At 37.8% G+C, this 25001-nt stretch overlaps 1 protein-coding gene across 7 annotated transcripts in view; it reads left to right on the top strand.

Moving 5' to 3' along the window:
• TRMT9B (tRNA methyltransferase 9B (putative)) overlaps positions 1-25001 on the top strand; it is a 120317-nt gene that overhangs the window by 67781 nt on the left and 27535 nt on the right. The window contains exon 4 of one of the 7 annotated variants that reach the window (XM_069014043.1): positions 21633-21741. The exons of 5 other annotated variants lie outside the window; for them this stretch is intronic. The gene's annotated coding sequence lies outside the window, so the exon portion shown is untranslated. Of the gene's footprint in view, positions 1-21632; positions 21746-25001 lie in introns of all 7 variants that reach the window. One more of the 7 variants, XM_069014042.1, reaches the window with a different exon arrangement.

Raw genomic sequence — 25001 nt, 5'->3', positions numbered from 1 at the left:
ATGTTATTTTGTGTCCTTGCTGTCACAAGCTGTTGATTCTGTGACTGTGTCCTTTCTGTAAGTTGTTCTCTACATGAAAATGCTCTCAGTATTGTTTAAAAGTCTCCAGCTGGGCTACACAGTTTGTTAGCTGAGGTTAAAGCATGCACATATTATCTAAAAATTTGCAAATCTTCCAGCAACCTTCTTATCATTTTTCCAGATAGGTCAATAAGTTCTCATGTTGTTGATTTAATTCACCTAATGTTCCCATAGAGTGGACACAGTGAGGTTGCAATTGTGCAGGGACTTAAACCAAAGTATCTGTTACCAGGCTGGGCAGACCCTGGAACTCAGATGCTCTGTGATGCACACATCATCCCTACTCTAATCAGGGTAATCACAAAGGACTGAATTTCTTCAGAGTTAGTGGGCTTATTTTATCTACTTTTTAGTGATCTTGGGTTTTTATCTCCTGGTATGCTATCTTTGATCCTTAGAAGAGTTTTCCTCAAACTTCCTTTCCAAGTTTTACTCACATCTCTGCTCTTAAGTCCCCTTTGAAGCACCACTTGCCCAGGAACCATGCCTTGTTGTGAGAACTCATTTTGAGTTCTCTTTTTCAGTAGCTAATATCATGGTTATTTTTTAAAGCAATCTTTTTTTTTTTTACCACACCCCTGATTTTTTTCTTTTTCTTTTTTTTTTTTTTTTTTTGTAAGGAGAAAATGTAATTACTTGAAGAACACAATGCAAATGTCTGGCACTACAGACAGGCTGGGATTTATGAGAAAGCTCAGCTTCTAGGTGATATGACAACGTGTGATTTTGCAGCCCTGAATTGATCCCCTCTACTCCCTATTTTGCTGTCAGTGATATGTGACTGTGCCCTCTGTCATCATAACTGCTTTTCTGTGATAACTGTAGCTTGTTGAAGGTAGAGCAGTAGTAGCAGATAGGAAGAAACTTCCAGACTTAGACCTGTTCAGAGACAGCAAGCTAATACAATGAGGGACAAATTTATGGCTAAGAACCTATTTTCCAGTATTAAAGGGCTCTGTCTTGTGCAATGCAGCTTATCTGGGTACTTGATATATTCAACTTAGTTAATGAGGAATGTCCTGTGAAGGATGATGCCATATATCTTGTCCTTTTCTTGTTAAATGTGTCACCCAGAGGTATATTCAGAAGTCATGTAAATTTGATGAGGAGGAATTGGCTCCTTTTTTCTCCTCAGTGGTCCAGATAAAACAGCTGGGAGCATAGGGATGTTATTACTAATGAAGGAATTGAAGAAAAATTTTGTCTTCATGACAAGCTAGCATAAAATAAATGAAATACTATTTAGCTAGAGGTTTATGCAAAACTCATAACTGCAGTATCTGAGTATCTGTTTAACAATAAAGGCTGTCTTGAAAATGGAAAGTCCTCTTATAATGATTTACAAGGTAGTAAATGAGTTGTTTCTTGCTAAAATCAGTGCCCAGAACTATAAGCCTGCACATAGCACGGCAGGCTGGCTTGGATATTGCATTCACAGGCTGAGTTCCTGTTGGAGCAATATTAACTCTGAGAGTAAATAACTGGAAGTGTTAACTCTGAGAATAAGTCATTAAAAATGCCATTGCCTCTTGTTAGTGTACTCCAAAGTAGTCTACATGGAAGAGTTACCACAGGAATTGTGAACTAGACTATAGAGGTTGGCTTCCCAAGCAGGTTTACCTTTAGGACACCCTAAAATGTTTTCTATCTTCTATCTTGTAGTCTGAAATTCATCCAGCTTCCTCAATTTTTATTTAAGATCAAATTAAAAGAGGAGATACTTTATTATAGAAATAGCTGTAAGCTTTAGAAGTATTGATGTGATATCCTCAGATATAATTCTTAAGAATCTGACATGATTTTCAAAAAGGTGCCAGTATGTCACTAAGGCTTACTCCATATTGTTTTACAAACAAGGCATTTGTATTCTCACATATAAGTATTATCCTTTTAGGTTCATGTGTCAGATATCACATTAATAAGATAAATTGTAAAAGAGATTAATTTTATGCATATTAGGGACATTGTAACTGTTGCCTTCTTTTACATAAAGTCATGTCAGTATGATGGTTGTGAAGCCTGACAAGCAGGAAAGTGAAATGAGTTCTCTCCGACTGTTAGAGCTCATTGAACAATTAGATTAAAAATAAAAAAAGGTATTCTTGCAGGTTCAGCTTTTCTTTGGTAAAGAGAGGGAAAACACATGAAACTTTGAGAGCACTGATTTGGATATAAAGTATATGAGTAAAAGTCCATCTTTTGATATGATTATTTAATAGATTTACATGAGATATTTTCAAACATTCATGGAAGTTTTTAAACTGGAACCCTGACATTAGTCATATAATTCTTTACTCTGAAACAGAGAGCCAGTAACTGCCAGATGAATACAGTATTTCAGCTTACACAGGATGGTCCAAGTGAAATGACAACAAGACTTAATGCCAGAATCTCCTGAACATTTACTTTTCTCAGTTGGGTGTTGAAAGGAGAAATTACTGTGTGAAACTCATCTAGATGAGGAAAAAAATGCCACATGTCCTAAGGCTGATATTTCCCATGATTGGAATTTTCTTGTCAAAAATACTCCTTTAGCACCTTTTGTTGTGGCTTACAGAAGTTAATGTATTTGTCCTGTCTGTATTCTTAGAAAAAAAATGATGTGTTCCTTTACTTTGGGACTGATATTGGATGATATTGTATATAGATCAAGTCTAATGAGTTTTTTTGAGGCAGTGTAACAAGAAGCAAGGTCAAAAGGATGCTGGATTTTGTAATTGAATAGCACTGTCAATTTTTAAGGCACAATGTGACATTGCTGTTCCAGATTAACAGAGGATCCTTACAGGAGAGAAATAAAATAAAGGGAAGAAAATATTAAGCTTTTGAATGCCTATAACAAATTAACTGGAGTTCCTAGAGGCTGCTTTTTTTTTGTCAGCGGAGTTCACACCAACTGCCAATATGTCTGATGAATGATTTTCTATTATGTACACCAAAGTCTGTGAACCAGAGGTGTTCTTTTAATATTTATACAGAAATTGTTTCATTGTTTCCAAGGCAATTTCCTCTAAATCTCTGTTCAGTCTTCAGGATTATGCCATGTAAGATGTTCGGAAAATGCTAAGAGCAAGTATAATTTCTTAGTGAGAGAAAGTCTTTCTTGGGGGAAATCTGTCCTGCTTTAAGAAAAGACTTAATTCCCTCCTTTAGGTCTGTACAATACAGGGAAAAAAGGGGGGGTAGATGTTGTGGAAATACAGGAGTAGTTAATTAAAATTTCTCAAGATAAAGATAAGCAATGTATTTTCACAGAATTAAATTAGATAGGTAATATTATTTGTCTGGAAGACAAATGAACCATTCTGGATGAGGTAATTGAGAGGTGAGTTGGCAATAATTATATGCCTGCTGAAAGGTAAATAAATAATGTATAAACATGCAATTTAAAAAATCCCTCCTGATTTGGGGCTAGTACTGTATTGCTGTTGAAAAGCTAATAGAATAAGTATCCTGGGAAGGGCACCAATAAAGAAAAGGCTGGTGAATAGCCAGCTGATGAATACATGTAATGTTTGCAGTGTTTGTGATGAAAGACAAACTATCTTCTGGGCATTAATCCTAAAGCAGCTGTTACCTTGACAACTGCAGGTAATGGATGGTTGTAGTGTTCATCTCTCCAGATTCACTTGTAACTACTAATAAAAAATTAGAACAGCTTGCCTTTTAAATGGCTTCATGTGGCTTTCCAAAGATTTGATGCTCAAGTGATTAATTTGTTCCTGAATGGCAGTTTTGCATATAGAATTGCATTTGGGGAACCTGACACATGGGAAAGACAAGCAGTTATTTATGAGGTCATCTAACTTTTTGGCTGCCTTAGTGGGAAAACTATTATGGAAATAAAGCACATTCTGTTTCTATGCAGTATTTTCAGTGCAGGTCCTCAGGCTGTTTCTGAGCATGGTGTGGTTGGTGAGCCCTCAGAAGGGATAGGGAATGGCTATTTTGAGATTTCATGCTACCCTAACAACTGACTGCTTCCTCCTGCTCCTGCTCAGAGCCCCACAGTTAGAATACAAGCCTGTGCGTGTTTCTGACCCTGCTTGTGTGGAAGTGCAGCCTCATTCAGATGTGAATAATGTCTTTGTGTACTATGAAGGGAGTGTCTTACTTGGAATTTGGGTGATCCTCATGTGATGTACTAATCAAGTAACAATGTCTGTACCTTGATTGTGCTTGACAACTCTGTTAAAGAAAATATAATATTAAAGCTTCAAATTTTCTATGTGCAAACTGATCCTTGAAGCTGTCCTTAGTGCTCCAAATTGGATTCCCAAGAAATTCATCAAGGTTAGCAAGACTACAGTTTCCTATTTACATTGCAAACTAATATTTTTGGATGTGTTGAAGTTTATAGTCAGTTTACAGACCTCCTAAAAAGAATTGTTCTTTCAAAGGTCCTCAGGATGTGCATGTGTTTTGTCAGTTTGTTTGTTTACTGAAAAGGAAGTTCAGCAGTAGAGATTGGATTTTGATAGTGAACTCATGACAAGTTATACAAGTATCTTTCTGGGCCTTTTAGTAGATTTTCCTTTAGGGAAAATACTTGTTAAATCATGTACTTAGTTCTGTCACACTCTGATATGTATTTTGATGTTTGTCTTCTCTAGCATTGAGGTGTTATGTTTTCAGCTGATGTACATCCAGTTACTTAGCAATAGAAATTAATGTTTTCTATATTAATAGGATTGTTGCAAAGTGTGAATGGTCCTTGGACAGAGCTATTAAGTCAGCCCGGGGAGCTAAAGCTATTTTTATACATGAGAGACAAACAGAGAAAAGTTTAATATTGATACTGAAAATTTTATTCTGATCTGTAGCACCTTGTGATCTATGGCATAGCCTCAGGGTATGAACTCTACAAGCTGATCTCAGAAAATTGGGTAACTGCTTGCTCAGTTCAGGCTTTTGTCCATATATTAACTTCTTAGGGTTTTGTGCATTTTGTGCATGTGTGTAAGTGTACCCATGTTTTCAGTTTTTTTTGTAGAAAACATTTTTCAATTCCCCTGGTTTTGACAGCAGAAGAAAAATATTCAAGGTGCAGGACTGTGAGATTATTAAAAACCCACAAGTCTTATTCTTGGCAATGAAATGAAATTATGTAAGTAAACACTACTGACATATTCATCAGTTTTATTTGTTCTCTAAAACTTTATAGAGCAGCAGAAAGGCTTCAACAGCATTTACCTATTTAATACTGCAGCTGTTTCTGGTTAGGAGAACTCAACACACAGAGTTATCAAAAATGACCAAACAAAAATCAAGACACGTTCCAAAACATTGTCAAGAGAATCAACAAGGATGACTTCTGCTTTCTGCCCTTCTCCTTGTCTCCTGGGATCATCTGCCTGCCATTATCATCAGCTTTATCTGGCCTTCCAGGTCTACTAGAGATCAAATTTGCTTTGTTACCAATGGATTGGAGGTTCTGGTCTGTCAGGTGACGACAACATCTATGGGTACTGAATAGTAAAAACTTGGCCATACACTGAATACCAGTTCAAAGGAAGTGGGATAACAGCAAGGCTCACCCTGTGTTGTAGCAGGTATTGGCAAGCTTAGTACAGTTAGGAAGACATACAATTAAACATATTACATTATATCATTTGATACAGAGCCAGAGATCTTCCTCCGTGTTACAATGCAGTAGAAACTGTGTAACATTTTCAAATTCCTTTGCAAGAAAAAAAAAAATTGAAGAAGTAGTTACAGTATTTCCACTGGCCTTAATTCAAGATGGAAATAAAGAAAATTAGTATCACCTCCTTTGCCGGGTCACTGCAGAATGCTTTTTGGCATTCTAGCAAGAGCAGTTGGGTTGCCAGGAGACAGTAAGTTAATTTTGGAAGGTAATGCCCTCCAAGCAAGTAATGCCAACATTCCACATCAGAGTAAAATCTAATGCCCTGTAGCCAGAAGATTGCCTTTTAAAAGGATTTACCTCTCTACCTTACTGATAATAAACAAAGTGTGCTGCTGCATTGTCTGTTGTTGGCAGAACAAAATCCTGAACAGTAAAATCTTAGGGTGCTGTTAAGTAATCAACACAAAAATAATGCTGCAGCAGGCTCATCTAGGTTAAGCCATCTGCTAACTATGCTGGTACATATGTCAAATGACAGACTGCCAGAACTATTTTTCATGATCTTAAAATACAAGGGAGACCAATGTAATGTTACAACGACAAATTCAAGATAAGTCCACAGTTAATGTGTGGCATTAATTTCACCATATGGGACATGGCAACTAAAGGCTTTTGGGACACTAAACATTTACTGATGCTGTTAAAGTCTATACACAAAACCATACTGACACCTCAGAATGGAAATAGCAGCAGAGCAACATAAAAGTAAGAAACACAAGAAGCTGTATCTCTGATGGTGGTGCCAACTATAGCAGTGCAGAAGCATTTCTCTTCAGTCTAGCTGCAAAACTGAATCCTCATATATTCAAGTTGAAAGTTGTCAGAGTTCTGGAGAACACATGGAAGATGAATATTTGAGACAGGAATCACTCTTGAAATCGTTTGAGCTTTTCTGGATGGAGATGGGATACATAGTCATAGGGATTGGTCTGAACTGAAAATCTTCTGATTATTTGGGAGAATGGGTAAATAGGCACATGGATTGCAATGGTCAGGATGTGGTCAACTCTGATGTTGAACAATTTTGACATATTCTGCTTAGAAAAAACTATAGAAAATATCTTGTAGGATATGTGCACTTCTTAATCTATTCATATGTCTATGTTCTCACCTGTTTCTAAAGATGAGTTGGAAAATGACAGGATTTTATGGTATCCCTGAAAATTAATAAGATTGTATCAGTCCAGTGTTCCTATTGATATTTTCCCTAGATAAGGAAGGATTTCTGAAGAAAAAGCCTCCTTAGCCTGAAGAAAACCTGAGAGTGTAGCACACTGGCAAGGAATCTGGACACTTCATGGAATCAAGCCTTGCCAGCACCAGGAGATGTATGAGAGGAGAAGGCCTCCCTTGCTCCACTATATATTTAGCTATGCAGTGCAGGAAAAGGAGATGGAATAAGGAAATAATGTGGGAATGTGAGAAGAGGGTGGTGGCAAGATTAAAAAAGCAAAAGAGTACTAAATATAAACTGGAGAAGGGCTTAAAAGGTAAAGAATAAGAGAGATGTGGAGAGTAGTGGAAGAGGGAAAAAGTATCTTTTGAAATGGAAAAATAAATCCAAAATCATTACTTTCCTTAATTACCCATGAACTCTGTAGGAGAACAGAGACTAACCTCTTCTCCTGCTTATGTGCACTCTGTATTTTCCATTTAATATATTATTTTTTCTTTGCAAAACCCCACAGCCCTACCCCATTTTAAAGAAAAATTTTGCTAAAAGCCTAGAGCAACAAAATTGAAACTGTGTTCTGCCTTTCATGCTATTTCTACTTTTCTAGAATGTGACAAAGATGTGTATCTTAGAAAATAGCTTTCAGCATATGTCTATTTAAAGCTATTTTGCCCAGTCTCATTAGTCTATCCTGATACATTTTTGTTCAAAAGAAAAGGTTTTTGGAATTCATTGGCAATTATGATTTCTTACTGTCTTTTCAGACTGATAGGTAGGGCAGAAATGGATCCATTGTGACTTGTGAACAAAACATTATCACCTGTGACAAGTTCATAAGTCAGTAGAATAGACTGAAATAAATTACACTGGTCTGAAAACCAAATTATCTTTTCTCTTTTCTCTCTTTTCTCTTTTCTCTCTTTTCTCTCTTTTTTCTTTTTTCTTTTTTCTTTTTTCTTTTTTCTTTTTTCTTTTTTCTTTTTTCTTTTTTTCTTTTTTCTCTTTTCTTTTTTCTCTTTTCTTTTTTCTCTCCCCTCCCCTCCCCTCCCCTCCCCTCCCCTCTCCTCTCCTTTCTTTCCTTTTTCCAGCCATTGCCATGTTCTTCTGATGGGAAATTTTGCAGAATATCTGTCAAAAATTAAAAAGGAGTGGGGCCAATTTGATCAAAAATCAGTGACCTTGGAGATCATTAGACTAAAAGGGGGTAAACTGGAAAAGCATCTTCATGACATAAAACTCAAAATGCAGAGATAATTGTGTTACCTGTCACAAATAGGATGACTAAAGGTTAATCACATTAAAAATGAAAACCTAGTAAGGATGGAAGAAACAATGATGGGCGGAGGAATGCTGCTAAACTGATCAGATGAAACAGGATTCTGCATCAGCAAATTCCAGAGGACAATCAAAGGAGATTGATTTACCATTGACCCTGGCCTGAAGGCCAAGAAAAGGAATCAATTGAAATGCCTCTTCGTAGAAAGCCATGAAACCTGAACACAGTAATTGCCTAAAAGGTAATGGGTCTTGCTGTGGAAAGTAAAGGATTTTACTTTAAGAACTAAGTAAAATAATAGAATCATAGAATGGTTAGGTCTAAAAGTGGTCTCAAAGATCATCTAGTTCCACCCACTTGCTGTGAGCAGGGACACCTCCCACTAGACCAGGTTGCTCAGAGCCCCCCATTCAACCTGGTCTTGAACACTGCCAGGCGTGGGGCATCCACAACTTCTCCAAGGAAACTGTTCCAGTGCTTCACCAGTTTGACAGTAAAAAAGGCTGTGTTTTAAGAAAATTGTAGGAATATGTCAAACTTTTATTTTTTGTTTAGTGGGAGGACCTAAGGCAGGAGAAGAGAGTGATGAAGGTAGACTGGAGAACAAATGTAGGAAAATAGAAGGAAAATGAGGTAAAAGGGCCTTAAATTTCAAAGCCTGTACAACAGTACTATTATGGAATAGTACAGGCCTTCTCTAGGGCACGGCAGTGTGAAAAACAGTAACACTTAAAAAGGTGTAGTAGAGGAGGAACACAATGAAAGATCCAATTGTGCTGCTGTGAAAAAGTCTAGTGGAAGTTTTGAAGTGTAAATTAGTAAGTAGGAGTAGAAAGTTGGTATTACTTCTGTATGTGGCATTTGGTACTTCCCACAAAGGAAGGAGGGATATGAATTTTATATAACAAGTCTTAGTCATGAATGCTTCTTGCTGAAAAGCATTCATAATGAAACACTTGTATCAAGCCTATCTTCCACCTTCTTCGTGTGTACTCCTAATATCCCTTTGCACTTACTCAACTGCACATAGATTATTTTGTTTCTCTGACACAAATTTTTGCTATTTAAGATTAGTTCAGGAGAGTTTTACAATCAGTGACTCATGCAGTACCTGAGAAAGTTCAAGTGAGTTAAGTCAATAAAACCTACCTGACTGGTAAAATGACTGTAAACTGACAGTGGAATTACAGTATTTGCAGAGAAAAAATTAGTGAGACCTCAGAGAACTGCAACAGTTATTTGAACATTAGAGAAAATGTCTTATAATGGCATAATTAAAGATAATAAGATAACTGAGAGGTGACTTGATTATGGCACATAAATTCCAGGAAAATGTAATCAGGTAGTAATATTCTCAGTCTAAAAAAATTACACCACAAGCCTCAGCATCTGGGAGTAAAAACCAAACAAACCTGTAATCAGATGTAAAAATCACATTTTTACCAGTGTGGGTGATAAACTTTTGCAATGAACTGGGTGCTTTATGAAGTATGATATTTTATGAAATGTAGGTAATAGGGCTTGTTAGAGATGTAAATGAAATTAGCCTGTGATGTCCAGAGGGGTGTGATCAGATTACTTACGGTCTCTGAACGCTACACCATGAAATATTTTTAAAGGTGCTTGATCTTCAGTTGAAAAATTATGATGGTCCACACGTCCAGAAAGAATGAAAACTATCTGACAGAATGCTAAAGAAAGCCAAGTTCATAGTGAGGTAATATCTCACTATGGCAGAAAGTATTAAAAATGGGAAAGTACAGTTGTGTCTATATATCATCATTTTAATGGATAGTCTAAAATACCCATTTTAACTTCAAAATCCTGAAGTCTGAATCTAGTAATTGCATTTTCATTCTTAAAATTGTTAACATTTTCACAAATAATGTGGCAATTTTCAACATTAATTATGATGCAGTTATTTAAGCTTCTGTTCTATGGTGCATCTTGTGTTTCAAACACATTGAAATAAATAAGAAAACATTAAATTTCTATTTGTAATAGACTTGTGAGTTTTCAACTTCTGATTTTTGAACTAGTATAACCATGGTGGCTTTTCCTACATGAAAAAGAATAAATTTATGATTCTTGTTATTAAAATGCCTTACTCCAGCTAAGGCTTTTAGCCTAGAAATTACCAGTGCAAGACAAAGATTGCCACTGCAGCTAAATTGACAGCTTTGGTAGAAGAGATGGAGTTTGATAGATAGCAATGAGGTTATTGTAATGATGCTATGTGGTCTGCTGGATGAAACAGGACATAGGACTGTCCTGAATTATTTCCTGTGTGAACTGGGGGGAGTAGGGGGGTGTGAGATCCAGTTATGAAGGTAGACTACAGCCTAAAGGAAATGCAATGTGAGTACTCTCCAGCATTTCTTTATGGTGTGTGCATAACCACTTTTGGGCCCAGACATGAATTATTTTGCCTCAGGCACCCAACCAGAGTGTTGCTGTGTCAGATGTTTCCAGGCTTGCTCACAAGCATTGCTTGGATACTGTTTTGATGGTGACAGTACATGTTGTGTGACCACTTACACAAGGGCTGGAAGCTTACAAGGTTTTTAGGAGGAATAAAGAGTCTAATACCCTTTACATTCCCTATCAAACTAAAACCAGTTTTCTTAACTTCCACTGTGGATTCTCCCCAGTGTGAAACCTAGGGACAAATCACCATTGAATGTACAATCACCTATTGTCCTTGTTCTACCAGAAGAGAGAAAACTTAGGCGAGCTGAGAGAAGTGGCTAAGCTTACATAAAACTTTTATATTAGAGCAGCAGTTGCTGGTGGACTTCAGGGTGGCTTGCAAAGGATTTTGTTTTGAAATTCAGCTTGTCCTTATTTCGATGGAGGGCTTTTGAGTTGAGAAAGGGAAATCCCATGATAAATGGTGCTACAAGTTGTGCTCTTTCTGAAACAGTCTAATCCCAGGTGACCAGTACAGTCTCTTGGCTAGCTCAGCTATCATCAAGTCTCACACTTGAATGAAAGCCCAGGACTTGTAATACTATAACAAAATACTCATGATGTTAAACGGATATTAGCTAACCCTCCTCCACTCCATCTTTCATCTCCTTCCTTTCCACTTTGTGTCTTCATTATTTTTCCAAATGTTATGGTTCTTACAGGCCATATGGTTCATGTTTGTAGGTGTAATGCCAAAGATAAATTTCCCTGTGTTTTTAAGTACATTTTAGAACATTTTTATAATGTTAAAGAAACCTAATAGGGCATAATTCCATCTTCCCTTTGAAGTCACTTTAGTGCATCTAAATGTTGGATTTATTTGGCCTTCCCTTCCCTTTTGGGTGTTATATCCACAGTAATTTTTAGCTTCTTCCCTCTCTTTTTCTCATTTACTTCTTACAGACTACTGTAGAACCAAAAAAAAAAAAAAAGTTGAACATTCAGAACTGCTATTATTTTATTTTATTTTATTTATTTCATTTTATTATTTAAAATTATAAATTCCTATATATAAGCAGATTAATGAGACCAAACTCATCTCAAGTGTAAGTGTTCTGTAGTTATTATTGGAGATTATATTTCTATTCTCTAGCTATACTGGAGAGGAATTACTTGCCATGTCCTCTGTGTTGGACTAAAATCTGTTACCTTTAAAATTGTAAGAAGTTTACATTTGACTTCAATGGAGGCAGGATATCATTCATTAATTACTGAAAATTAAATAGTTAAAAGTAAGATTTTCCCTAGGAATGTAGCACCCACCAAAATCCTGCCATGGAAATTATGTGGCAGAACAAGCCCAGAATGTAAAAGAAGTTGTGGGTACTAGGAGTTATAAGAGCAAAATTCTCTCCTCTGCTCTAATATTGAATGATAATTTACAAAAAAACCCAAGAAATTGGTCTTTTCCTGTTAACGTGTAAATTTCTAATGAAAAGCTATATAAAATAATTAGAAAATATACAGAAACTTGAATATCTGAAGCAATTTTATTAGTAATACCTGAGTCATGTACTTTGGGGTAAGAGTTGTTTTGCAATGGGAGTGGTAATTTTTGATAAGATGAAGTTGCCAGTAGAACAGTAACGAATCCTTCTGGAACGGATTATTTCATTATGGCCTGCTAAATTTTGCTCCTTTGACTTGTCTGGATTTAAATTTCCACTTGACATGATTTTGTTCAAGTATTATCCAATATATTTAAATTAATAAAGAGCTAGTTGAATCTTGGCCTTTCAGAAGAAAATAAATATCACTAGCTATAGTGCTTTAAACAGTGAATCAAGGCTTCCTCAGCTAGCATGAAATAATATTAATTATCATTGCTTATTTTTTTACATCCTCCTGACATAAAAATTGCATATTAAATAAGAAGATGGTAGATAATATATAATGACCTGTTAGTATATTAGGATGGCTATTGTTTTAGGTAGCAACAAAATTAATGAATAATTTTTTATCATATTAACACATTTAAAGATATTTCTCCTGCTGATCTTCAATCTTGTACTAATCATAGTTTGTCCAAGTAAAACAATTTATTCTTTTCAAAGTGCAAGTAGAAAATTTAAGAGATAAATCAGCTTGTCTTTGGCTTCCACAGAAAGCTGCTTATTTTGCCTCATGCACAGTGCTGGACATGAAGATGCAGTTTGCTTTTGCCAGATAATACCAAGCTTCCCAGAAAAAAAAAATTATAATTCTTACTTAAATTTGATACAATTTCCATGTTGTTATTCAAGACACATTTAGAAATATTGCTGACCCCAGTGTAAGATTTGTGCAACCTAAGAGTACTTTGATCCAAATGTAAGCTGATATAGAGAAGTTTTGTAAGCCTGACAAGTGTAGGGTGTAGGGAAATTCCTGATCCCCAAATTCCAGCTTGATTATGGAACCACTAGTTTTATGACAGCCAAGGAACTACAACAGAAATGAGTGATCCCTTGATTTATATTGGAATTTTCTGCCAGTGGTTGCAGTGTTTGGAAATATTTTGTTCATTAAATTTCTCTGAAGTCTCCCTGGAAGTCGATTGAAAATGAACTCATTCTTTAAGCTATTTGCAAAAAAATTATACTTTACTCTGGGTTCTACTTGATTCTTGTATTTAGGGGTATCACCAGAATTTTAATTTATAAAAAATAAAAATAGAGAAACTATAAGGGTTTCACGGATTTATTATAATTATTGAGGATCCTTATGTATATAAGCAAAAATAAGCGACTAAGTTCAGTAGAGGAACTGAAGACAATTAATGTGCTGTCAACTGCAGTATATCAAAACTGTTGTTCAGTGGATAATTCTTTTGACAATTTTTTTTTTGCCATGGAGCTCTGGGCAGCAGGTCAGAAACAGCAACACTTATTTGTCTAAGCACAAAATGTATTTGTAAATTGTAAACTGTATTAGGTATTATGACAAAGGAAAAATGCCTGTCAATCACACAAATACACACACATATATTTATCCCACTGTTCTTAGTGCAGCTCTCTCAGGTTTACAGTGGGATAGGTAGGGATACAGGTGCTGTATAAGCAGGATTAACTCACAGGAATATCAGACATTAGGCCTTCTGTCTTCTTGTTACTTGGGGGCCTAAGGGAGCCATGTAGGTATAATGAGAGCAAAGACACTAGATAATTTTAATATGCTTAAGTATCTCCATTCCAGAAGAACCTATTTGGTTTTATTATGGATACACTATGCAATTTAGTTGATAATAGCAGCACTGAGCCTTGAAATTAAGCAGCACAGCTAAGGAAGGGCTGTGTGGCAAAATGTGTTTCATGTCTGTAATTACAGACTTCAAAAACCCTCTCTTCCTTTGAAATCCCTTAAAGATTGCCATCTAAAGGGAAATTTCTATAACTGAGTTGAATATTGGATATTTCCAAACTCGTGTGGGAGAATCACAGTAATGTAAGAAACAGTAACTCTAAGATTGTTGTAGTTACAATTATTTTGCAAGAATCACTTTTCCCCCAGGAAGGCAACAGTGATCATGATGCATTCTCTAGAAAGATATCCAAATGTTTCTTAGTGCATATCACCTGCAGCTCTAGGTCTAATTACACATTTTCACTATCTTCTTGTAATAGCATTTGTGTTTTGTAGAAGGCTGAAGATAATTCATGAAGGAATTGTCTTCCAATCATGTTAACATCCATTCACACAGCTGCTTAAAAGGATTTTAGCAGGAGATACTATTCACTAGGATGCCTCAAAAAATTGGATTCTGCAAAATGTACCCATATGAAAATCTTTATGCACGTGAGCAGCTTCACTTGAACAGTGACTATCATTCAACAGTTACAGAGCTAAGTTCATGACTGAAACTTTTTAGTCCTATAAAGTTGATAGTTATTTCTCTGGTGTTGGTAGTTATGACTTCAGGGTGGTTGAAGAGGAGCAGAGCATAAATCTAGGCTTTCAAAGCTTAATTCTACAGCTCCCTAATTCTTTCAAATACAAAAATCAGCAAAGTATTTCCTGATGTGTTTTGATGTTGGAATATCGTATTTTCCTCTGGTCATTAGATGGGGCCTTGTGCTCATACTGTAGGACTGCAGGACATTAACCAGGAGTGTAGTGTGACATCTTGGAGAAGCAGTAGGAAGGAATCTGCTGCCTCCTGCCCACTCCTTCAATGAAGGTGTTCTGAAGCCCAATACAGTATTTCATTTCTATTTATGTATTCTCTCACTTTGCCTGGGAAGTTGCTCTTAGATCTGTAGGAGGAAACAGACATTTTGTGACATACACGTCTTCCAGGAAAGCCATGAGAGCCTATTATTTCTGTATAGTGAGTATAGAGACAACCAGAAATGGGACCTAAATCCCATAATGTAGCCTGAGGCCAGTTCTTTTTAGGTATGTATATGTCAGAAATATGTGGCAATAGGGAGTAAAGATGAAATGCTGTTACAGTTGTCTCTGTTATTCACTGCTGGTTTGGCTTGCAGTGTGTCTGTGCAGACACTTTAGTTGAGATGACAGTCACAGGAGTACAGCTGTTCTGCTTTGAGGGACAGCTCATCTGAAGGAGACAGATGCTCTGAGCTGGAGCAGAGCCTGAACTGTGGGCCCAGCTGGATGCTAGCTGGCTTCTTGCTGGTCAAACTTCTCAAAGTCAGGCATACTGGGAGGTGCAGCGCAGAGACACAGATGTCTCAGCCAGGCTCCAACTTGCAGTATTAGCTGGAGTTCAGGGCTGGCCCTTGTAGACCTCCCAACAGAGCATTCATTAGTGACAAACCTGAAGTTCAAAGAGGGACAAGAACAAAGTTTCCTTGAGGGAAGGGAGATGACAATTTCTTTTTGGGCACTTTGCTTTTTAGCTTAAACAGTGATGTGTTAATGCCTGGAACAGGCTTGAGGCAGCACTGTAGCCCCAGTCAGTGTTCTGGGAAATAAAAAGCCATGATGTCCAAGTGACTCTGTTGCATATCTGGGCTTGTGTGTTACTCATGCACAACTGTCCTGAACTCCAGAAGCTCCCCAGGCAACTCCCTATGTAGGTAAAAAGTAAAAGATTCTTAAGGAGACAAGAATGAGGGAAAGGGTTTTCTGGTTATACTGGTTGTGGATGAGGACAGAAGGTAGAGTTTTTTTAGTAACTAAAATATTTTAGAACAAATGTGTTTGTTCTTTTTAAGCACAGTATATTGTCTGAGAAAGCCAGGTTGGCTTCTGTGTAGAAGCTATGTGGGAGACCTTTTCTTCTCATTTACCCAGATATTTAATGACATTAGATAGCATTCAGACACAATTGTCACTGATTTGCTTACATATTCTGGAGACTAGAGAAAGTACCAGATGAGCAGTGAGGGTTGTAGTATGTAGTTGTTTCGTATTTGCCTTCCTGCTTAGCTTGAGCACTGCCAAAGTTTCTTTCAGGACTTTGAATCAATTGCTAGGGTATGTTATAAAAAACTTTGATATGAACCCATTAATAATCCCCAGACAATGTCCAGTGAGGGAAACCCCTAGGATTTCTTGAAATTAAAATACTGCACAGAGGATTGGATGACATACTGTAAAAACACTTGGAATACTATCAAGAACTTTATGATACAGACCACCTTATGATACAGACTACTGACATCTTTCTCTTTTTCCTATGAAAAAACCTTTCCTATTTTCATGTAATAATTGAATATAATATGTAAATTTGGTCCTTTATTTTATGTTTAGAAGTGGCTGTGTAGTCTCCATCACTAGCAGGACTCCAGCAGTTCCTCATCTGCCAGAAACAGAAACATATAGCTCATACCTGAGATATGGTTCAGAAACTGAGACATGTTTCTCTGTAAAGTTCATTTTTGCCACGAGTTAGCTACAGCTTCCTCATTATCTCCTGTTTCTGTAATCTTTTTTACCACTTTATTCTGTCTCCATTCCAGAGGACTTTTTGAGTATAACCTGTGAGACCCTTTCCTCAGATTCAGAAACAGCTGCTTCACAAATTGTTAATTGCCATAATTCTTACTGAGAAGTTTTTGGACGTCAAAAAAAGGCTCCCACTCATTGTTGACATGCAAACTATAGGATATTGCAATTTAAACCTTCCCCACTGCTTCTCTCCTGTGAAAAATGCTGTGTGTGCAGCAGGCAGGCTATCAAGGAAAATCAGTCATATGAGGAGGTTTGTCTGCTTTAGTTGAGACTGGGCAAAGAAAATTTTGGCTCAAATGGCAGATGATGTGTAACATACGATTTCTTCTTTTGTTTAAGGAAAAATAAATCCTAGTAACTCATCAGTTCCAGACTAGTCTCAGAAAAAGGTCTAAGGACTTTCATGTCTTCTGTAGTGAATTACATATTTATGTTCAAATCTATTGGACATTAACAAGAAAAAAAACCAAAACCACTTGTCAGAAATGTCAGTTTCTATTCAATAAAGCTTCATCACAGTTGTTACAATTCTATTACTCCCCTGCATGCCATATCAATCAGAAGAGCTTGAAAAAACAATCAAACACACATTCCTAAAAGATTATTCTTGTTTGAATTAGTCTCCAAGATTTTTCAAATAGCAAAGCCCACATTAGGATTTTTATAAATTTCTGTTCATGAGGCTCTCTTGTGTTAGATTTAAGTAGGCTACATACAATAGCTTTTTATTTTTGTAAAGTACTGTGAAGTCAGTCAGAGCCAGACAATATAATTAGTATTTCTTATTCCCTGGACAGTCCCAGTAAGGCTGTTACTAACTTTGATAACATCACGGAGAGTGACTCAGATACGATTCCAGATAATTTTCCATTGAAATTTTATGCATAATTTCTATTATAAAAAAAGGCAGATAATTAATGGCTCTGATTTGATTTAAAATATTTAAGCCTTGTTAACTCTTCCAGATAATTTTACAGAAATAATAAAATAAAAATGAAGTGTAAAACTCTTAATTGCTGGATATCAATTATAAAATGATTAATTTTTCATTAGGATGCTAATGTGAGCTTTAAGAAGCAGCTTAGGTAGGGGGAAAGATAGAAAATTTGACCAATACTCTGGCAGAGAACAGTGTGAAGACAGAAGGCTATATCCCTTAGTAAAGGGACTTTGGCTAGGAATGCAGATGGGTTTCTTCCTTAAGACAGATACGGTGCTTGTCATTGAAAGCTCTGCTCTTTTAGGCATTTATCTGTCTCATGGCACTAACAGTTTGGCATCTGCCAAAGCTCATCCATATGGTGAGATTTAACCACATAAGGATGGCATTCATGGAAGATAGCACATGGCTCTTGTCCTCAGCTGGCTTCTGGAAAATGTGAAAAATGGCATTTGTGGTTTTAGGAAAAAATAATTCTACCTTTTTCTAGGAGTTAGATTTCCAAATCTGAAGTATTTGGCTCTTTGTCTACAGAGAATTTTCTGGAAAAGTCTAATGCTATTATTTCAGAAATTTAGCCTTATGTTCAGGCATTCAATAAAGCTGTCTTTCAATGCTCTTGTCTGACACAGAGAGCTTGTGCCTAGGTCTAGAGTCTCCCTGAGGTTCAGTGCAAAGTTTCCTAGAATAGAATTTAATTGAGCTAGCTCAAATGCTGAATGTGGGCTACCTAGGAGTGTGGATCTCCTTGGTAAGTAAATTATAACCTCTTTACTGCAATTCAGCTCAAGATGGTGAACAAAAAGGTTAGATACAGGTGTCAGAGCTGTTAGGAACTTAAAACATGTCAACAGGCAGACAAAGCTAAGACAAAAGACTAGGATCCCATGAGTAATCACCATGCCTGAAAATGCAACCGTACACATTTGTGGTAGAAAGCAAGGGTTGAAAAAAGTAGCCTGAGGCTGTAGAACAAAAGGTTGTCCTTAAGAAGGCACCAAAGGGATGGGAAGCTATAAGACAACTGTTGTCTCAGATGTTAAAAATAGGGATTTTTATTTGCAGCTACAACAGAGCTTGCTTCTCTGTTCAAAAATTTTACTGAAAACTCACTAGAAGATGAGAAAACTCACATTCTTTTGTTTCTTTCTTTCTGTCACTGATGCTTCATGCTTAGTGAATGTCTACAGTGAAATTACTCATGTATCTGTAGATTGCTTTGTAAGGGGACATCTTTCTGACTAAACTGCTTTGAACACTAATGACCAAAGAATGTGGTATTTCAACATGCTTCTGTTCTTCTTTTCTTTTATAGAACCACAGAATCACTAAGGTTGGAAAGAACCCCTCCATGGTTGGGTCCAACCATTAACCCAGCACTACGTTTACCATTAAACCATATCCCCAAGTGCCAAATCCTTGCATCTTTTGGACATTTCCAGGGATGGTGATTCCACCACTTCCCTGGGCAGCCTGTTTTAATGCTTGACCACTCTTTCAGTGAGGAAATTTTTCCTAATATCCAATCTAAACCTATGCTGGTGCAACTTGAGGCCTTGTCTTTTCACTTGTTACCTGGGACAAGAGACCAACCCTGACCTTCCTACAATCTCCTTTCAGGTGGTTGTAGAGGGTGATAAGGTTCCCCCAAGCCTCCTTTTCTCCAGGCTAAACACCCCCAGCTCTCCCAGCTGCTCCCCACAAGACCTGTGCTCCCAACCCTTCACCAGCTCTGTTGCCCTTCTCTGGACTCGCTCCAGCTCCTCAATGTCTTTATTGCAGTGAGGGGCCCAAACTGAACACAGCACTCACCAGTGCCAAGTACAGGGGGACAATCACTGCTCTGGCCCTGCTGGCCACACCACTGCTGACACAGGCCAGGATGCCACTGGCCTTCTTGGCCACCTGGGCACACCCTGGCTCATGTTCAGCTGCTGTTGACCAGCACCCCCAGGTGCTTTTCCGCTGGGCAGCTTTCCAACCACTCTTCTCCAAACATGTAGTATTGCATGGGGTTGTTGTGACCCAAGTGCTGGACCCGGCACTTTGCCTTTTTGAACCTCATACCACTGGCCATGGCCTGTCAATCCAGCCTGTCCAGATCACTGTGCAGAACCTTCCTGCCCTCCAGCAGATCAACACTCCTGTACAACTTAGTGTCATCTGTGAACTGACTGAGGCTGCACTCGATTGCCAGATCATCAGTAAAGATGTTAAACAGGACTGGCCCAACACTGAGCCCTGTGGAACCCCACTAGGGACTGGCCGCTAGATGGATGTAACTCCATTCACCACCACTCTCTGGGCCTGGCCATCCAGACAGTTTTTCACACAGTGAAGTGTACATCTGTCCAAGCCATGAGCAGCCAGTTTCTCCAGGAGAATACTGTGGGAGACAGAATCAACAGCTTTGCTGAAGGCCAGATAGACAAACATCCATAGCCCTTCCCTCATCTATTCGGAGGGTCACTGTCTCATAGAAGGATATCAGGTTTGTCAAGCAGGACCTGCCTTTCCTAATCCCATGCTGGCTTGGCCTGATCCCCTGGTTGTCCTGTATGTGCCATGCAATAGCACTCAAGATGATGTGTTTCACAGCCTACCCTGGTACCAAGGTAGTAGTTCCCTGGCTCCTCCTTCTGAACCATCTTGTAGATGGGTGTCCCATTCACTAAATTCCAGAAAGTGAGGCCCTCTCAGTTAGCCAGGACTGCTGGTTAATTGTGGAAAGTGGCCTGATAAGCACTTCCACCAGCTCCCTCAGTACCTTTGGATGGATCTTATCTGTCCCCATGAGCTTGTGTGGGTCTAAGTGGTGTAACAGATTGTTGACCAGTTCCCTTTGGATCATGGATTATGGGGACTTCATTGTGCTTCCTCTCTGTCTCCAGCTTTGGGGGCTGGGTACCCCAAGGACAACTGGTTCTACTGAAGCAGTCACTATGTACATCAGCCATTTTCTTACCTTTTGTCACTGTGTTTCCCTATGCATCCAGTAAAGGCTGGAGAGTCTCCTTAGCCCTCCTTGTGTTGCTGATTCATAGAAATGTTTTTTGTTGTTTTTTATGGCAGCAGACAAAGTTCTAGCCGAGCTTTTGCCCTTCTATTTTTTTCCCTACATAACATCACAACATCCTTGAAGTCCTTCCAAGTTGCCTGCCCCTTCTTCCAAAAGTGACACAAATGAATATTTCAACAAAAGAATAGACCAAACTTGCCACATCAACTATAATGGCAGCAAAGTCACTTCTTTAGGTCAAGCAGCAGTATCCTAATAGCCAAGGAAAACAACTTCCTCTGTCTAGCCTTTATGAATGTTATATTTTCTTTTTTGAGATGGTCCTTTCTAAGAAGTATATATGTACCACTTCCCCTTCCTTCTTTGCTGGTAAGCCTATGTTTCTTAGAGAGCAAAGCCAGCTCTTCAGGATCTATAAAGAGGCATATTTTACAAAGGCATATATTGGCTTATCGAAGGTTCTGAAAGGATTTTTGTTGATCTGAGTGACACATTGGTCAGACATAGCAAAGAACGCCTTCTTGTGTTGTAAATGATTTATGAACCCTGGGTTTTGATGCCACGTTAAAAATTCATATGAACATTAGATTTAAAATTTAATTATCTGAACTAGCTGAAGCACTTCTTCAGGCTTGTAATTGGGCAGATATATAGCACTATACACAGCAAGGGAGACCTGGGACTTGTGTCCAGATCATCAGATGTATTATGTAGCCTACTCTCATTGACGAAGAGTCTAAATTTAGTACTTGAATAAACAACTTGGTATCTCCCTTTAATCATCCAAATACAGAATATGTCAATAATTTATTTTCACTCTCAGACCACCTGATTTTGCTAAATTTCTTTAGACACATTTGGATAAGTAGCCACTAACAACTTACTTAACTAGAAAGCACTACTAAATGTGAGTGGTGATAGTGAAATCTGACCCTACATTTGCTCTTTGCTATCTTTCTGGTTTTGGAAAAATTATAAAACAGTTACCTTTGCACTTAATTGTCTTTCTTACTCAAATCACACAGCTTTGTTGGGCTATATTCCTCTTGACCAGAGTCATCTGAGCACGTTATTGAAGCACACTAAACATGTGCTCCAATTTAATTTGTTCAATTGGCTTTTTAGCAGACAGCATGAGGAACCCCTGGAAGGCAGATCATCCCACCTTTTAAAGAGTGTGACAAACTGCCTGTCTCTCTTTCCCTGCTATCCATATGGGAGTATGGACTGTTAGGTAGGTAAGTACACCTGGTCAGACAGGGAGTTTAAGGAGTACCAAGTTAACAGAGATGAGTCCATCAGCGATGTATTTATTTTCTTTTTTTTTTTTTTCTTTTTTTTTTTTCTTTAATTGAGAAATCAGAAAGGGACCTATATGGTCCTATTTTTTGTATAATAGCAAAATATTGGCAAGGAAACTGTTAAGGAAAGATTCTGCTAGTATTCTCTTAAATTCCTAACAAAATAAAATTATTGACTGTGGAAGTAAACAGAGTGATCCAATCATCATTTAAAACTTTAACCAGGACGGCAAATTAAATATATTTTATGTGTGCTTATGGGATTTAATTCACTAAAAACTTCTCTGAGATTCCTGGAATAAGAAAGCTGATAAACTGAAAAGCTTCAGTGTTGCCAAAAGGAGTAGCTCTTTAAACATTTGGTTTGAGAATTTGTGTGGGCTGGAGGAAAACTCAGAGTTATATTGTCTTAATTGTACTTAAATTTGAAATCCTAGGGATACAGTCTTCTAATATAGAGGTGCTATAGCTTTGAAAGACCTGAGATAAAGGAAAATTAAACTATTTACAAATAAAGCTTTCTTGCATAAAAGAGAGAAAGCAATAACTGATATGTGTAATGTAAATGTTTATAATTCAAATGTTCTCTGCCACACTTTGTACAAAATATCAAATATTCAAAGATATTTAGGTTAATTGTTTATCTTGCTGCAGATGGTAAAGAATTGCTCCTTGTGGTAGAGGTGAGAAGGACAATCACAAGTATGCACCTAAGTAGAAAGGAATGCACGCAGTTCTGTAATATAAATTTATAGCTCTTGATGGTTATTTAAGGCATCTTTTGCTAAGAAGGGACTGCTTGTGTAAGAGGAAGCTGCAGTTAAAGGGAGGTATCAGATACTGCATAGTTCTCAAAGAATATACTGTGGTTGTCACAAGACTGGCAGTTCTTGTCCTCTTGGTTGATGATCTTGTGATTTTTGAAGTTGTCTTCTTCTCCATGGATCCTTGTTATCTCTGAAAGAAAGCGTAACTAGCTATGAGCCTGTGCACTTACATCTCCTTTGAGGAAACAAGGGTAATAAATGAAGCAGCACAACAGTGGCATGTACTGACCAACCTTCCTGGCAGCAAGAATCAGTTTGCTAGATGTAGCTTCCCTGGTGAAGACATTATAAAGGCTACAGTGTTGATTAGAAGGGCCTCACTGTAGGTGAGAATCTTGTCCCTGTCTTTCCTTATCTTTCAATGTCCTAGTGGCAGCCTTGGACTAGGAATGTACAGTCTGCTCTCTGGAGATCAGGGATCTCCTATCAGGATAATGGTCACTAAGAGTGGAGAATGTTACATGAAGAGTGTGTCTGCCACTGACCAACATGAGGTTTGTGTTTCAGACCAATAATTTTTCTCTGATTGAGGCAAATTCTTTCAAAACTTGCCATCTCTCCTCCTCAGAGTAGACAGATAGCCATTGCTGAAATACCATTTTTTTCTTTAGAGCCCTGAAAATTCTCAGTAGTAAAAGAATAATAATGATAAACTTGTGGGGCTTGAGGTATAACACAGTCTCCTTTTCCCTATGTACAGTCACTTCAGAAATACATGCTGCCTGCACTGTGGGACCAGCCAGTCCTTTTTGAGTTAGGCCTATGCAGAGCAGGAAGTAAAGTTTGCATCAACCTTAGAGTGACCCTTTGTTCCTAAGAGCTGTGTGTCCTGAATGCACACCAGCATGAGCTCTGAAAGGGTTTGTTCATATGATCTTCATCAGAGTACCAACTTCTCACAAGACTCCTGCATAAGGTCACCAATACTCATGGAAAGGTTTCAGAGTCTGGAGGATATGTTTAAAAGGGGTGACACAACCTAGCTTTCTGCCATAATGCACAAGTTGCCTCCTACATCCTGGCGTATTGGGCCCTTTGGGCTGGGTGTCCACTATACTGATCTTCAGACTCATATGAGAGGTTGAAATGTGAGAGCTGAGCTAAACAGACAAGGCAGAATCATGAGACTACTGACGAATCTATACCCCTCATTCTACTCATATGCTTGAAGAGTGAGTCAGATGCTTAGATGATGAGTACAGGTTGAGAGTCTGTGTAGAACAGAAAAGTACAGTTAAATGAACAAATAAGACACATATACAAAGCAAAAACATTTCATTTGTAACAATACCAAAAAGAAATTAGGGAAAATAGCATGACTCTTGGAGAACAGCACTGAAAATTTCTGATAAATGTTTGTTTCTATTATTAAAATATGATCTACATATAGATATAATTTAAGCCAAACTGTGGAGTAATACAAGTAAGACAAGAAATACTAATGCTGCAAAATAGTATTAAACTCCAACAAATTACATGTTTCCAAAAATATTTGAAGTTCATGTCCCAAGGAAAGCAAGTCAGATTTCTAGTTGGGCTGATTGTAAGTATTTATCAAAGCAGCACAAGAATCTCAAGGGGCACTTCACATTAGTAGCAAGTGCAAATTTGGGAACAGAGGCTGGTCTTGTGATTCTTACTCTGAATCAACCAAAAAGAACACTTTTTTTTTAAAGTTAAGACTCATAAATCCTAACATCCCTATATTTTGCTGTCTGATCTGCTTTCTGAACTCCAGTCTAAATAGGTCTCATATTGACTTAAGGGGTATCTAGATATTCACTCAAATTAAGACAGTAGGATTCAGTTCAGTGATTATCTAAGGAATCCTGCCAGGCTTCCACACTTCTGCAGAAGAGCACAGGTCTTATACAGTTCCTACATTGTATTTTCTGGTCTTGTGGGGATATTTCAGATGCACAGTCCCCTCTCTGTAGCCATCTAAGCTGAGATATCTTCATCTGTGAGGAAGTAGTGTTAACTTCGGTTATATAACTAAACATACTTTCAAACAGATGGCTCAGCAGCATCCATTTGTCTGATTTAGTGGGAATTGTATATGTTGTGCAAGTGCAGACATGTGGTTAGCAAGCTCATCCTTTACTGTGGATGCAGAACTAGTGCACAGCTATGTGACAAGTGTGATTGGTAGTGGCTGAACTTGTAGAAGCCAAACAACTTACTGTGTAAGCATATCCAGAGAAGCTAAAGAATTTCCCTGCTCCCCATCCCTCTGAATGCAATAACACTCAGCATCCTGGCCCTTACCAGACATTTCCCTTCAGGTCTTTGTTGCAATTCCTGTCAAAATACAGAGATGCCAACCTAAAGTCAACCTGTGCTCAAGAACATTTTACACAGCTTTT

The sequence above is a fragment of the Aphelocoma coerulescens genome, chromosome 4 (assembly GCF_041296385.1).
Source record: "Aphelocoma coerulescens isolate FSJ_1873_10779 chromosome 4, UR_Acoe_1.0, whole genome shotgun sequence".
NCBI lineage: Eukaryota > Metazoa > Chordata > Aves > Passeriformes > Corvidae > Aphelocoma > Aphelocoma coerulescens.
This window is presented reverse-complemented; position numbering and strand designations above follow the sequence as displayed.